The sequence below is a fragment of the Schistocerca nitens genome, chromosome 1 (genome assembly GCF_023898315.1).
Source record: "Schistocerca nitens isolate TAMUIC-IGC-003100 chromosome 1, iqSchNite1.1, whole genome shotgun sequence".
NCBI lineage: Eukaryota > Metazoa > Arthropoda > Insecta > Orthoptera > Acrididae > Schistocerca > Schistocerca nitens.
Window position 1 is genome coordinate 1,264,126,609 of NC_064614.1, and position 14,789 is coordinate 1,264,141,397.

Below are 14,789 nucleotides of genomic sequence, written 5' to 3' on the forward strand. Positions count from 1 at the left end.
AAGGAACCTGTAACTTCCACCACATAGTGTCACACATGAGTGCTAATAATACAGAAAACAGTAATTATTGTTAAATAATATTACCAATATTAGAGTCTTTGGAAACTGTGCTGAAAATAATGTTTTACAAATACGTAATTTGGTTTCATGACTGACATCAAATTGTTCAAATGGCTCTAAGCACTATGGGACTTAACATCTGGGGTCATTAGTCCCTTCTTCTCGAGTAAATATCGATATACCGATATTATATCAACAGCCATAAAACCTACATGCGCAAAGTAGTGGAATTCAACATACCGATACTGTTTTTAGTATGTGATCTGTGGTTACACTGAACGAAGAAAAGAATGTTTGGCGTTACTTTGTCACAAGTTTTTCACTTATTTTACATTCTGAATTTATCTGTCTCGCGACAAACCCAGGTGGCAGCAGACACAGTTTGGAAAGCTGTGATGTAGACTACAGGGCAGTGGTTAGGACATTATCTCTGACTTCAGTCAGATGTTCGCCACGAATTAATGAGCCAGTGAGACAGAATGGCACTACTTATGTCTAACAACCTTACTTTTATCTGAGTGCACATCATGAATCATACTGAAAATCCATTCAGTTCCTTGTTTTTTTCAACGCTGCCATAGTCAAAAATCTACTTTCACGTCTATAACTCTTGAAAGTCACATTTGTTTTCGCTGTGTTTTGTTCGGGTAGTTTGTATGAGTGTGTGTGTGGGAGAAAGAGAGAGAGAGAGAGAGAGAATGAATTAAGTGTGAAGATTTACCCGGGTGCTACCTACTACTCCTTGTCAGGTGAAAAAGCTTTGGATCCACAGTGAATTTAGACACATATTACGAAAGGTAGTTCCCGTCTCTAGCAGCACTTTCTTCACCTGCACCTTACACCCATTTACTTTCATCCAGATTAAAATGTGTCCACTATAGTTACAATACGTAAATAGTTTTATTCCCGGAGTCCTTACTTCTGAATAGACGAAGACTGGAAGACGTCAGACTGTTAATGCTGTGTGTCTGATCACTCTAATATTGATGATAGCCCTTGGGTATTTATTGTTGTATCGTACTGTGAATTAGTTCATTTATCTCTTTCGAAGTGAGTGACGAAGCAGTTTCTGTTCTATTGCAGGAACTATCTACGATTTGGAGAAGACATTTTCGTGAGATGTTTCAAGTCTGCAACGTATGAATCTGCAACGTATATGTCTGACTTTTACCTCTATCGATGTATGGTACACTGCACAAATTATGTGTGTGGTAAGGAACCTGTAACTTCCACCACATAGTGTCACACATGAGTGCTAATAATACAGAAAACAGTAATTATTGTTAAATAATATTACCAATATTAGAGTCTTTGGAAACTGTGCTGAAAATAATGTTTTACAAATACGTAATTTGGTTTCATGACTGACATCAAATTGTTCAAATGGCTCTAAGCACTATGGGACTTAACGTCTGGGGTCATGAGCCCCTTAGACCTAGAACTACTTACACCTAACTAACCTAAGGACATCACATCCCCTCCCCCATCACCTAAGTGAAATTACACACACCCGATTCGGTTATATAAGCACCGACATGCCGGCAAGGGATTAGTCAGGCATTCGTGTCTGTCTGACGTGTGTGAGGTAAATGCGGTAGCGTGAGCTACGACGACGTTATTAACAAATGCATCAAAACACGACCAACGTGGTGTTATGCTTTTCTTGACTACTGATGGACAGATACTGCCAGAAATTCATCAGAAAATGGAGAATGCGTATGGGGCAGCGTGTCTGTCGAAAAGCGCCGTCGTGGAATGGTGAGACACAGGGTGCAGCTGCTTCATGATCACGTATGTCACCATAGCGCTGATGACGTAACGAAGAAGTTACGCCAACTCAAGTGGGAAACACTCGAACACCCGTCCTAATAGTCCTGATCTCTGGTCACGTGATTATCACGAATTCGGTGCCCTAAAAAAGATCTATAACTGTCGTACGAGGATTTTTAGCAGGCGGTTGTGGACTTCTTGACGCAGCAGGACACGATGTTATTACCAAATGGGTATCTTCAAGCTGGTGCGTCGGTGGACTCATTGCCTCTATGCCCACGGCAATTCTGTCCGAGTCGCATCCGATTCTGGACTGTACGATCTTCGAACCGAAACTATTTGATCACCCTTACATTTTGACTTTCAGCCATACGACGATAAAGAGACACGCACTAGCGACAGGTAACAAGGCTATCGATAGATTTAATAGATTGAAACTATCGGTACATGGACAGCACTTTCGGCTTTTGTCTGTCCCTTCTTTAAAAAAAAAAGCACTCCGTCTTCAGGCCACGAGTGGCCTACCGGAACCATCCGACCGCCGTGTCATCCTTAGTGGAGGATGCGGATAGGAGGGGCGTGGGGTCTGCACACCGCTCTCCTGGTCGTCATGATGGTATTATTGACCGAAGCAGCTACTATTCGGTCGATTAGCTCCTCAATTGGCATCACGAGGCTGAGTGCACCCTGAAAAATGGCAACAGCGCATGGTGGCCGGGATGGGCACCCATCCAAGTGCCGACCACGCCCGACAGCGCTTAACTTCGGTGATCTCACGGGAACCGGTGTATCCACTGCGTCAAGGCCGTCGCCTGTCCCTTCTTTCGCCAAAACTAATTGTTATAAATTGTTGGCCTTACTTGAGTTCGGTTTTTGTTTCATTAATCGGTTCATATTTTACTTCCAGTTTAATTTAGTATAAATGCTGCTGTTTTTTATTTTTTGCTGTGTGCTGTTGTGGTAGTTTTTAATACAGATACGTTTCTAACAAGAAAGAACAAAGATTTTAATTCGTTCGCTAGCGTGATGATAAGTTAAAAAAAGCGCGCACTACTATAATAGCCTAGTTTCCTCTCTGTAGCAGATAAATGTAAGCACTAAAGTCATTATTTTAGAATTTTGGGGCTGAAACATTACAATACAGTGTGTCCGATAAGACTTTCCCTGATTACATAAATTGATAACTCAGGCTAGAAGTAAGATACAAATATGAAACTTGTGTCGAATTGTTTACAACTATCAAAGTTTTTTTTCTGTTTTAGGTTCGCAGTGCCCAAGAAGCCATGTTAACCAATCAGGAGAAGGCACAGTGCGTCCTTTGGTACCAGGAGACACGATCACCAAGCACAGTGCAGAGACACTTCCAGACAACATTTCGAAGGAAACCACCTGAAGTCAAGAGCATTAAAGCCTGGTATGAGAAGTTCGAGAACACAGGATCGGTTGCTGACCTTCCGAGGTCTGGTCGACCAAGAACCTCAGCAGACAGGGTGCAAGCTGTAAGGCAGTCTTTTCTGCGAAGTCCGAAGAAATCGGTGCGCAGGGCCTCAAGTGAATTACAGATGCCAAAAAGCTCTCTCCATGACATTTTACACAAACGTTTACTGTTTCGTGCATACAAAGTGCAAATCGTTCAGGCCTTGTGGCCCAATGACAGTACACGTCGATATGACTTTGCAGTCGAAATGCTATCACGTATTGAGGACAATGATGGTTATCTCAGACGAATTGTCTTTTCCGACGAAGCGACCTTTTTTGTCAGTGGAGTAGTGAATCGCCATAATGTGCGTATTTGGGGTTCACAACCCTCTGGCGAGGTCATGGAGTGCACCAGAGGCAGTCTGAAGGTGAATGTTTGGTGAGCGCTATTGCACGATCGAATTATCGGGCTATTCTTCTTCATTGAGGCTACTATCACATCTGCAGTGTATCTGGACATGTTGCAACTGTATGTTGTTACTCAGCTGCTTCAGTATCACCCCGATGTCTTGTTTCAGCAAGACGGTGCACCGCCTCATTGGGGTTTGAACGTCCGTGCCTATCTCTATATGACCTGTCCTGGGCGATGTTTGGCCTCCACGCTCTCCTGACATAACCCCATTAGACTTCTTTTTATGGGGTTATGTCAAGGATGAGGTCTACCGAACACGTGTACCGGATCTTGAAACCCTGCGGCAACGGATAACCACAGTCGTTGAATCGATCCCTCCAGTCATGTTGGCTAATGTGCGGATGGAAATTGAATATCGTCTAGATGTGGTACGTGCTACCAAGGGTGCTCATGTGGAAGTTTACGGATGTGTGAAAAAAACTTTGATAGTTTGTAAAGGATTAGACACCATTATCATATTTGTATCTTACTTCTAGCCTGAGTTATCAATTTATGTAATCATGGAAAGATTTTTCAGACACCCTGTATTTCACGAGACAACGGTGCGATGAACATCACTGCAGATAACAATAAACTAAAATCAGTGCATAAAAAACACACTTGGATTTGCCTGTGTCGCCCAGAAATCGAGTTGATCAACAAAAACATCGCCCAAATGGTGAGGGTTGCATTTACTCAAAGAAAATTGCTCAAAATTTTGTCGTTATTAGTCCAAATCTGGTCATCCAAGGAGTACTCAACTATGAAAACCGGTTCCGAAACGGAAGGATGGGGAGAGGTTTGTGGAAAGCAGAAGAGGTATGTGATGACAACACATTCCATAGTTCGTTCAATATATTCGATAGTTCGTTCGTTTATAAATGGTTTTTTCAGCGGGATGCTTGAATTCTTCCGAGCCGACTGCGCCCTGTTTCAGGCTCATCCCTTTCGTTCAAAATCTATTTACGCTCTTGCAATATCATAATAACTGAAGCCAATAATTCCCTGGACTATAAAATCTTAAAATGCATGCATTCATGCGCTATCAAGTGACGAATCATATACAATCAAAGGAAAAATATGCAATATAAGAATGTCACTTTTTATTGTGGTGCATTTTATTTGCTTTGAAAACCACCTACAACAACTACTTTTGTCATGTTCTTCGGCAATCTGAGTAGTTCTGCGCCTTGAGGTGCTGAGCTAGCAACCTCTGGATCCGTTAGGCGAGGTGGTTCGAATCCATCCTCCGGCAACCCTGTATATGATTTTCCGTGGTTTCCCTTTTTCAATTCAGGTAAATGCTGGAGTTGGTCCCTTAGTATAGGCCACAACCAATTCCTTCCGAATTGCGTTCGGTAATTCCCGTACAGATGCAGCCTGTCTGCTTAAATGAAAAGAGCTGCACCGAAGGCCAGCCGAAAATCTTTTCGGATACTTGTGACATTACAAGCCATATTCACATTAGAAGGTGGCTAGCGATCACCATTTTGTATTATGTTTCGTTGAATAAAAATGGCTCACTTATAGGACGGCGCTGTATCATTTCTTCACGTTTTACTACAAGAACGATGTTCTGTTGTGAAATGTCTTATTTCTAATATCTTTGAAACAATGAGACCAACAGTCACAACTCTAATGTATTGGTGTATAAAAGTCATATAAACGTAGAGAAGTTTATTAGCATCACGCACTATATAACCATATTATAATGGATAAACACAAACTCTCTTGTGAGGTCGCATACTATAGAAGGCGAGTTGAAATTAATGCTTAAATCAGTGTTAAGATTCCACAATTGTACCTCATTGTATCTGTGTGATCCGTTTTATTTTATAAATCAATCTGGTTGCTGTAGTTGACTGTTGAAATAGCGGTTTTTAAAAAGTTCTTAATCAGTTAAGGAAATTAAAATATTTTAAATGAAATGAAAGATACTTCAATAAAATTTGAGAGAGAATTTAACCCCGTTCCCAGCCTCTGGTTACAATCTACATTAACTTTTACTGTGCCTTAGCTGCGACAAAGGTATTTTTTCCCAATGGAAACCAGAGGCACACATTTGTGAATGTTCATCCTTTTCATTATGTGCAAGGGTTGACAATTTTTTGGGCATTTCTATGAAAATATCAGCAAGTCAGTGTAGCAGAGCGCAGCTGCTAGTGACCACCAGAATGTCGTTGGTTCGTTGTATCCCACTGTATAATTGAATGCTGTTATTGTTATTTTCCAAGGTAGTTATTGAATGATCGTTTTACTATTTATTACAATAGAAAATATTCCGTAGTTAGTTACTTTAAGCCACAAAATGAAGCCCAGTTTACGAAGTATGTTTTGAAAATGGGTATGTATTTTTTTTACAAATTTTGTGTCTAAAATCATTAAAAAATTACCTACGAGTATTACCACATAAAGAAAATTTTCCCTCTTCCAGGAAAAATTTAGGCTTGAAAGTGTTAAGGAAACTTGAATGCTTTGATGAGCTGAAGAAATTCTGAGTTGGTTTCATGTAAGTTGTAAATTCAAATACAAGATTGTAGGAGCTAGGTAGCTGCTATCGAAAAAGATTTTCAGCCCGTTTAATTTTATAAGTTATTCTACCCAACATTTTCTTCTGCTCTGTGACAGTGTACCTATATTAGAAGCGGTGTTTTGTTATCAATAGGACAAACAATACATTCGAATTTTTATTGGTTTGACAGTAGACAGAAGTTACTGCTTTGCTAAATAAAGAAGTATTTTACTTAATTTTGTCCATAGTTGTCAGTGTACTTCCATGACTCTTTTACTTTCGTAAAACAAAGAACGACTGACTTGTCACAATCATGATTTTATTTCAGTGCAGCAAACATTTCTGGTCCAGGGCACTCATCTTCATGGAGTTTAACATTTTTAATCAATCACAGTGGTATATTACAAAGGCACACTGGGAATATAAGTTTACAAAATTAAGATAAAAAACTTTCTGTTTCCATCAGTGGAAATATGATTTTGATGTTCAGTATGAGTAAACACGTTTATGTGCGTTTATACACTTCATATATTCACTGAAAAACCAAAGCAACTGGTAAACCTGTCTAACATCGTATAGTGCCTCCGCGAACACACAAAAATTCCGCAACACGGCATGGCATTCACTCGACTAATGTCTGAAGCAGTGCTGGAGAGAATTGACACCATTAATCTTGCAGGGTTGTCCATAAATCTGCAAGAGTGCGGGAAGGTGGAGATCTCTTCTGACCACCACGCTGCAAGGCATCCTAGATGTGCTCAATAATGTTCACGTCTGGCGAGTTTGGTGGCAGCGGAAGTTTTTACCCAGAAAAGTATTCCTGGAGCCACTGTGTAGCAATTCTGGACGTTTGAGGTGTCGCGTTGCCCTGTTGGAAGCCCGTTGGAATGCACAATGGACATGAATGGATGCAGGTAATCAGACAGGAAGTTTAAGTGCGTGTCACGTATGAGAGTCGTATCTAGAAGTATCAGGGGTTCCATATCACCTCCAACTACACACGACCCACAACATTACAGAGCCTCCGCCAGGTTGAACAATCCCTGTTGACATGCAAGGTCCATGGAGTCATGTGCTCCGATTCCATACCTGCACTCGTCCATCCGCTCGGTACAATTTGAAACGAGACTCGTCCGACCAGGCCACATGTTTCCAGTCATCAATAGTCCAACGTCGTTGTTGATGGGCACAGGCGAGGTGCAAGGCTTTCTGTCGTGCAGTCGTCAAGGATACACGAGTGGGCCTTCGGCTCGGAAAGGTGATATCGATGATTTTTCGTTGAATGGTTCGAACACTGGCAGTTTTTGGTGGCCAGCATTGAAATCTGCAGCAATTTGCGAAAGGGTGCCTCTTCTGTCACGTTGAACGATTCTCTTTAGTCGTCGTTGGTCCCATTCTTGCAGGATCTTTTTCCGGCCGCAGCGATGTCGGAGATTTGATGTTTTATCGGATTTCTGATATTCACGGTCGGTTCACTCGTGAGATGGTCTTCAGGGAAAACTCCCACTTCATCGCTGCCTCGGAGATGCTGTGTCCCATCGCTCGTGCGCCGACTGTAACACCACGTTCAAACTCTCTTGAATCTTGATAACCTGCCGTTCTAGCAGCAGTAACCAATATAACACCTGTGCCGGACACTTGTCTTACATGGGCGTTGCCGACCGTAGCGCCGTACTCTGCCTGTTCACATATATCTCTACTGGAATACGCATGCCTCTACCAGTTTCTTTGGCGCTTCAGTGTATGTATGTCAAAACATGTTTACTCGTGCTATGCTTCAAAACCATGTACCCACTCATGTCACATACCTAAATATATACGTAGTGTATACGTGCACATAAACATGTTTACTCATACAGCGCTTCAGAACAATGTGTCAACTACTGGACTATGTAAGTTATCCTTCGATTTGTCTCAGCTTTGTAAACTTATATTTATAGTGTGCCATTTTGTAATATATCATTGTAGCCTAACAATCACAGTCCAGAATTAATCTAAATCTAACAGGAGTAAATAATTGATGTAGTCTGTTAAAGCACCTAAAGATGAGTCTTCTGGGTTCGAAATGCACCGTACATTGAGATAAAACCACCTTCGCTACTGAAGACGGTTGTTCTTTGTTTTACGAAGGAAATATTTAATTACCCCTTTGGGTATTTCTTATTATACATCATACTTCTTTAGGAGAAGCTTTTCCTGCGTAATTTTTTAGACCAAATATGTTTGTAAGAAGTTTTCCAAAAATTAAATGATGTACATATAATTAGTAAGTATATAAATGTGTTTTCAGAATAGAATGAAAAACATTAGCCTTTTAAAGGTACTGTTTAACAATTGGACCCCCACTTTGAGAAAATCCTGGTTACGCCCTTCATATTTAGTTTAAAACAATATTAGTATAGATAATTACATACTTCCCTTATAATATTACACCAGAGAGAGTGACAAAAACTTTTACATTAATTTATTCGACATTAAGAGTCAAGGGAGATACATATGTACTTTTTATAATTATTCATTTCCTGTAACTTCACACATCGATGTCCCCTAAAAACGTTATTCTTTGCATCTCCATGGATTCTTATCAAGTTACAGTATTTATTTAGCAGAGTTACTCTACGTTTACAGGCTGTTATTTTTCGGTCCCTGATCACACTCTGTCCTTTCAACGTCCACTAGAAATCCCCATATTTGTCACTACAAGGTGCCTCAATTGGATCTCTTTCCATATTCCTTGGCCATTTCATAAAAAAGTCCACATATCACAATCTAGTCTTGTGTGACGCTGCGTAGCTTGTTATAACAAGGAAATCTCAAGAGAAAAAGGTAGATGATATAAACGTGAGCTAATTATATTAGTCTCCTAGTATAAATGATTTAATTTATTTAGAAAACACCGGTTAATTGTTCCTCTATTTGAGAGTCGCAGTTCTGCCTTTTATGAGCAAAAGTTCATTACCAGAGGAATGAGTTTATACGATACTTCGAATTTCTTCATGTGAGTTCGATAGCATAGATAAACAATTCGTGGTTGCAAAATGTTGTAGTAAGTGTTATAAGCTGCTAGATAATCACTTTTTTGTTGTTACCGTTGCCCTCATTGACTTTCATTTTATCCATAATGGACTTGAGGTCGTGGTTGTAAGAGATCAATTTTTTTACGCCCAACGAATTATATCCTCTCACCTTAATTTGTGATACTTCAAACTCCGTAAAACAGTTTACGTTGCCAGGAATAAATAAAATTTCACTGGAATTCAATCTTTACAAAATACTCGCGATTTTATTACACGTGTATCGCATATGTCGTCTGTTCTGAACAAACCTACCTCATAGGCTGTTCTCGACAAACGGAACCATACGCTTCGGTTGCCAGCTACACATTCAACGCCATTTGCATTGGGCTCCCAAAATTGGATTTCGTAAATTGATTTCCCAATCCCGCTTTTGATTGTCGTGTAAACACTCAAAAATCGATTCTGTAAATCCGCTTCTAGCTTCCGGTTTTCCAATTCCGCAATCAATTTTTGCTCCCGTGTAAACGTAACCGGTTTGTAACGTGCTTCGGTTGTCAAGTTATGTCGTGTTTTCAGAATATTCGGTTAATATGGACTTACAGTGTTGTGATGGAGAAGCAGAAATATTACACTGAACATGAAGCTGTTTACGTGTAATATTTAAGAGAAGAGAAATAACGATTGTGTTGACTGACTCAGAAACTGAACCACATGTTTTCCATACGCCACATTTAACTGGGCCAGTAAATCCGCTTCCGACCTTAACACGTAAACACGACAGTGGAAAACGGTTTCCGAAATGCGGATTTCGTCTTCCGGAAGAGGTGTTGCATGGAACCGTGGCGACTGTCTTTCCGCGCTCCACGTATGTTCAGAGTCGCGCTAGCCGTGCGGCAGTACAAACAAAGAGCACTATCGGAAAGAGAAGATACACAGGCGGGGCTACGTGTGGCGTTCGCGGTGCGTCTCTGTCTGCCTCTCGGTTACTACGTTTACAGCTTACGGAAGACGAAAATCTAATTTCGGAGACCGTTTTCCATTGCCGTGTTTAATATTAAGGCCTGAAGCGTTTTTGTTAGACCGGTCAAATATTTTTTTTTCCGATAATCAGTTGTTTTACACAAATGGCGTATGGAAATCAGCTATTCTGGTTTCTGATTGCCGACACAAATGCTAATCTCACGATTCTTTGAGGACTCGAACTCGTTCCATAAAACGGTTTCAAACTTCTGATTGCTTTACAGATGAGTTAATGTTTTAAATATCTTACGTTCAGCTTGTAACCAACAAAAAAGTTTAGAAAAGTTTTGAAATTAGGTTTAAAGTTTGTTGGCGTCATTATGAAACACTGTAATGAGCGTAGTTTGATTGACTTGTGCTCTGTTTTAAACGAGAGTTACTTTTTCTTTCATATCTCCGCATAGAATAATTTGCGGGTACATTCAGTGGTATATGTGGATGCTGCCTGCAAAATGTATTACCACAGCAAAGAAGTAATAATTATAACGTCATGTCTGATGCAGCAGTTTAGTTTTACTGCGTGAATGCAGAGAAATGTAGTAAGCTGTAAACTATTTTCCTTTCATCTTTTTGCGTGTCTTGTTAATAGGACAATTTTTTATGAAGGTCTGAAATTCTATGTAAAGTTTGTTGCAAGTCACTAAGCGCTCTCAGTCTCAAACACTGGATAATTATAGTCTTGGCATTTGAGCCCAGTGAGTTACGCACACTCAAGATACCTGCACAGCTTTTAACTGTAATACTTTTGTAACTGTGTTATATCTTTAATGTAAGATGATACATCTCAACAAGAAAATTACGGCAGCATTTTAATTTTGAAAATTCGCCCAATAATTCTATGAAATACTGAAAATAATTTTTTTTGCCCCTCGAAGCCATTAGATTCGCGCCTTGCCGATGGGACTATACGCTACGAACCATAAACTGGGTTAAGCTGGCCGGTGTGACCGAGCGGTTCTAGGCGGTTCAGTCTGGAAACGCGCGACCGCGATGGTCGTAGGTTCGAATCCTGCCTCTGGCATGGATGTGTGTGATGTCCTTAAGTTAGTTAGGTTTAAGTAGTTCTAAGTTCTAGGGGACTGATGACCTCAGATGTTAAGTCCCATAGTGCTCAGAGCCATCGGAACCATGAAGTGGGTTAGATTTCGATATATAGGTTGCTGTTTCTTGTCAATTTAATATTACAGGTAGACAAATTCTTGCCTAGTCTTGCCTCTCTTTGGAATTTTTCTATATCTTTTCCTAATCCTACTTGGTAACAATCCCACAATGACGAACAATACTAAACAACTGTTAGAACAGTTCTGTAAGCCGAACATCTAACCCCTCCTGTCCTTGTCACTCCTCCCTCCCTCCCTCCCTCCCTCCCTCACTCCCTCCCTCCCTCCCTCCCCCCCCCCCCCGCCTGTATTTTGTTATGTAGATGAGGAATATGATTGATGTATGCCTAAACTTTGAAGTTCCTTATATTATCTTTAAGTGTTGGCTTATAGTTTTATGCAATTTAGCATATATCCGTGAAGATTGAGTTACTGCACTATGTATGTTATGAATCACATATTATAACTGATTAAAAAGGATATCTCCTCAAGAAACAGTGGATATCAGATTTGCTACTATATCCATTAATATGACTCCATCATACTGAACTATTATAAGATTAATTAATGAATATCCTTACGATATTTTCTTGAAAAATGGTTTATGATTTTTTTTTACTTCATCAAATGGACGAATGATGACATACATTTTATGGTTTTATATTTTCTTCTATTCATATTAGTTAACTGTTTTTAATTAACTGCATTACATGGAACTTTGAGCAGTTTTTTTCATGATAATTTGAATGATGTTCAAAATGATTCAAATGGCTCTGAGCACTATGGGACTTAACAGCTGAGGTCATCAGTCCCCTAGAACTTAGAACTACTTAAACCTAACTAACCCAAGGACATCACACACATCCATGCCCGAGGCAGGATTCGAACCTGCGACCGTAGCGGTCGCAAGGCTCCAGACTGAAGCGCCTAGAACCGCTCGGCCACACCGGCCGGCTTGAATGATGTTCTCAAAAGTAATCTGAATCTTGTATGTGAGTAAATAAAAATTTAATATAAGTGCTGTTGTACTTTTCAGTCCTCATTTTTTATTGTCCATTAGTGAACATTTCTCAATAGTTGGGTCAAAAAATGGTTCAAATCGCTCTGAGCACTATGGGACTTAACTTCTGAGGTCATCAGTCCCTAGAACTTAGAACTACTTAAACCTAGCTAACGTAAGTACATCACACACACCCATGCCCGAGGCAAGATTCGAACCAGCGTCCGTAGCGGTCGCGCGGTTCCAGACTGTAAACGCCTAGAACCGCTCGGCCACCCCGGCCGGCAATCGTTGGGTCAGTTTCTGGACAGTAGTAATATGATGCTGTAAGCTTCTGTCCCACATAAACGTGCTTCTTTGATTGTGCTCTACATAGCCGAAGTACATATGGACTTTGCGCAGTATATTTTGGTCTGCCTTTATTTTCGTGTTCAAATGTGTTTCCTTTTCATAGTGTTCTGTTTTGAGCTTGTCACTGTGCATATGGAGTAATCATGTTCACGCCGAGTATTGACTATGTTGCTGCCCTTTCACACCTCCCATCCATCTTTGCACAAACCACGACGATCTCCCCTTGCCTCCATTGTTAAGTAGATTAGGAACCTGACTGATGTATGATTACATTATGAAACTCCTTCTGTTATCCTGATTAGATTGTTGAACCCAGGTATTGTATTTCTCACTCATTTGTGTAGCAATAACTATGTAGGTGAGTACTGGATAACTTCCTTCTATTATATGCCTTATCCCCTATGATTATAACTGGATTTGTACACATTTATATTTTAAAAAATTTCTTTCGTCATGCCTATTGTGTCATATACAGGGTATTTCAAAACGAATATACGTGTTTTGCTTTGTAGCATTTATTACACTCAACTTACATCAAATAAAAGAGCAACTATGACAGTTCTTCTTAAAAGTGATCAATGTGAGCACCTTCGTCTCACATCGAGTCGATAGGCGAGTTTTTCCAAAACCTTTATCACTACGTCTACAGTAATTGCTGCAACAGTGCTGTTTCTGAAGTCGGATAGATCACCTGGTAGCGGAGACATATGTACATCATGAACCCACAAAGGCCAAAATCGCATAGGGTCAGATAGTGTGTGAACATGAAGATCATATAAAACTAGCCTTGTCATCCAGCACCTTGCGGCCAGTCCAGCGGTCGGGTACAACACGTCGTTTAACCAGTCGCGTGCTGAGTTATGCCAGTGAGGCGGCGCACGATTTTGCTGCTGAGAAACACCAGTTACAGTTGCTTCACCGAAAAGTCGAGCCAAGTCTCGTCGCAACTGCTCCATCTCGCGGGGATTTCCTTGCCCCCAGATGCACACATTAAGTGTGTTCACATATCCATTTAGGTAACATGTTGATTCACCACTGAAGACGACACAATATAGAAAATCATCTTATGCAGCAAAATTCGTTTGCGAAGTTTCACGTAAACAGTAGTATGTAGGCTTTAGAGTTTGTAACAACTGTGAACGACAAGAACGAACTGAGTTCTTGGACTACGGATGATAGACTCTCACTCGTTCAAGATGTCTTTCATTCATTCTTAGTCGTTCCATACTCTTCCTTTGCGCACGGGTATACAAACAAATCCGTTTGAGTTGCTCTTCCATTTGATGTGTTATTTATAAGTTGAATGTAATAAATGCTACCAACCCTTAAAACCTGTATATTAATTTTGAATCACCCTGCATATCTAAATAATATGTCTACCATGCACATGTATTTCAGTACGGTCAGACGCGACCGAAGAAAACCGTAGTGATTTCCCATAATGTTAAACACAGCATTTGACTGTTATACCTTTATATCAACTTACGACGTAGCTCTAATATGTTCCTATGTTATTGCACACATCTGTAGTCCTTGGGCTTTATGATTTTTTATGTTATATTACTTTTTTTTTGCCACATCGCTGTGCAGTTGCCTGAAAGATGGTCGGTGACTGAACCCGATCGTAATAAGTAAATATTGCGTCACCCATTTTTCCAAGTTCTGTAAGCCACGTTTTCCATGCTTTAATTAAATGTTCTTAGGACTCTTGCAACATATAAGAATCGTTGATCTGCCTTCTCCACGGCTAGAATTTACATCGTTCCATCTGACGTCGCTCAGGAGTGAAACTCATACTTGAAGTTTGTGACAATCCAGTTCCTGATACCCCATCACCTGATCGAACGACATTTTCGTCACATTACAATTACATTATGCAGAGAACTTGACCATTAAGGGTAGAGACTAGAGGGTCAAGCAGAAAACAATGAAACAAGCAAATAATTGTAGTAAATACTGTTCGAGGAACCAACGGTTTTCTCGATACAGTGTAGGGACAATATGACAATATTACAAACACTGTTAATCACTAAGGGTATGTTTATTTCGAAACACCGTAAGGGGGGCGTAAATTTGCTTTTATCATCAT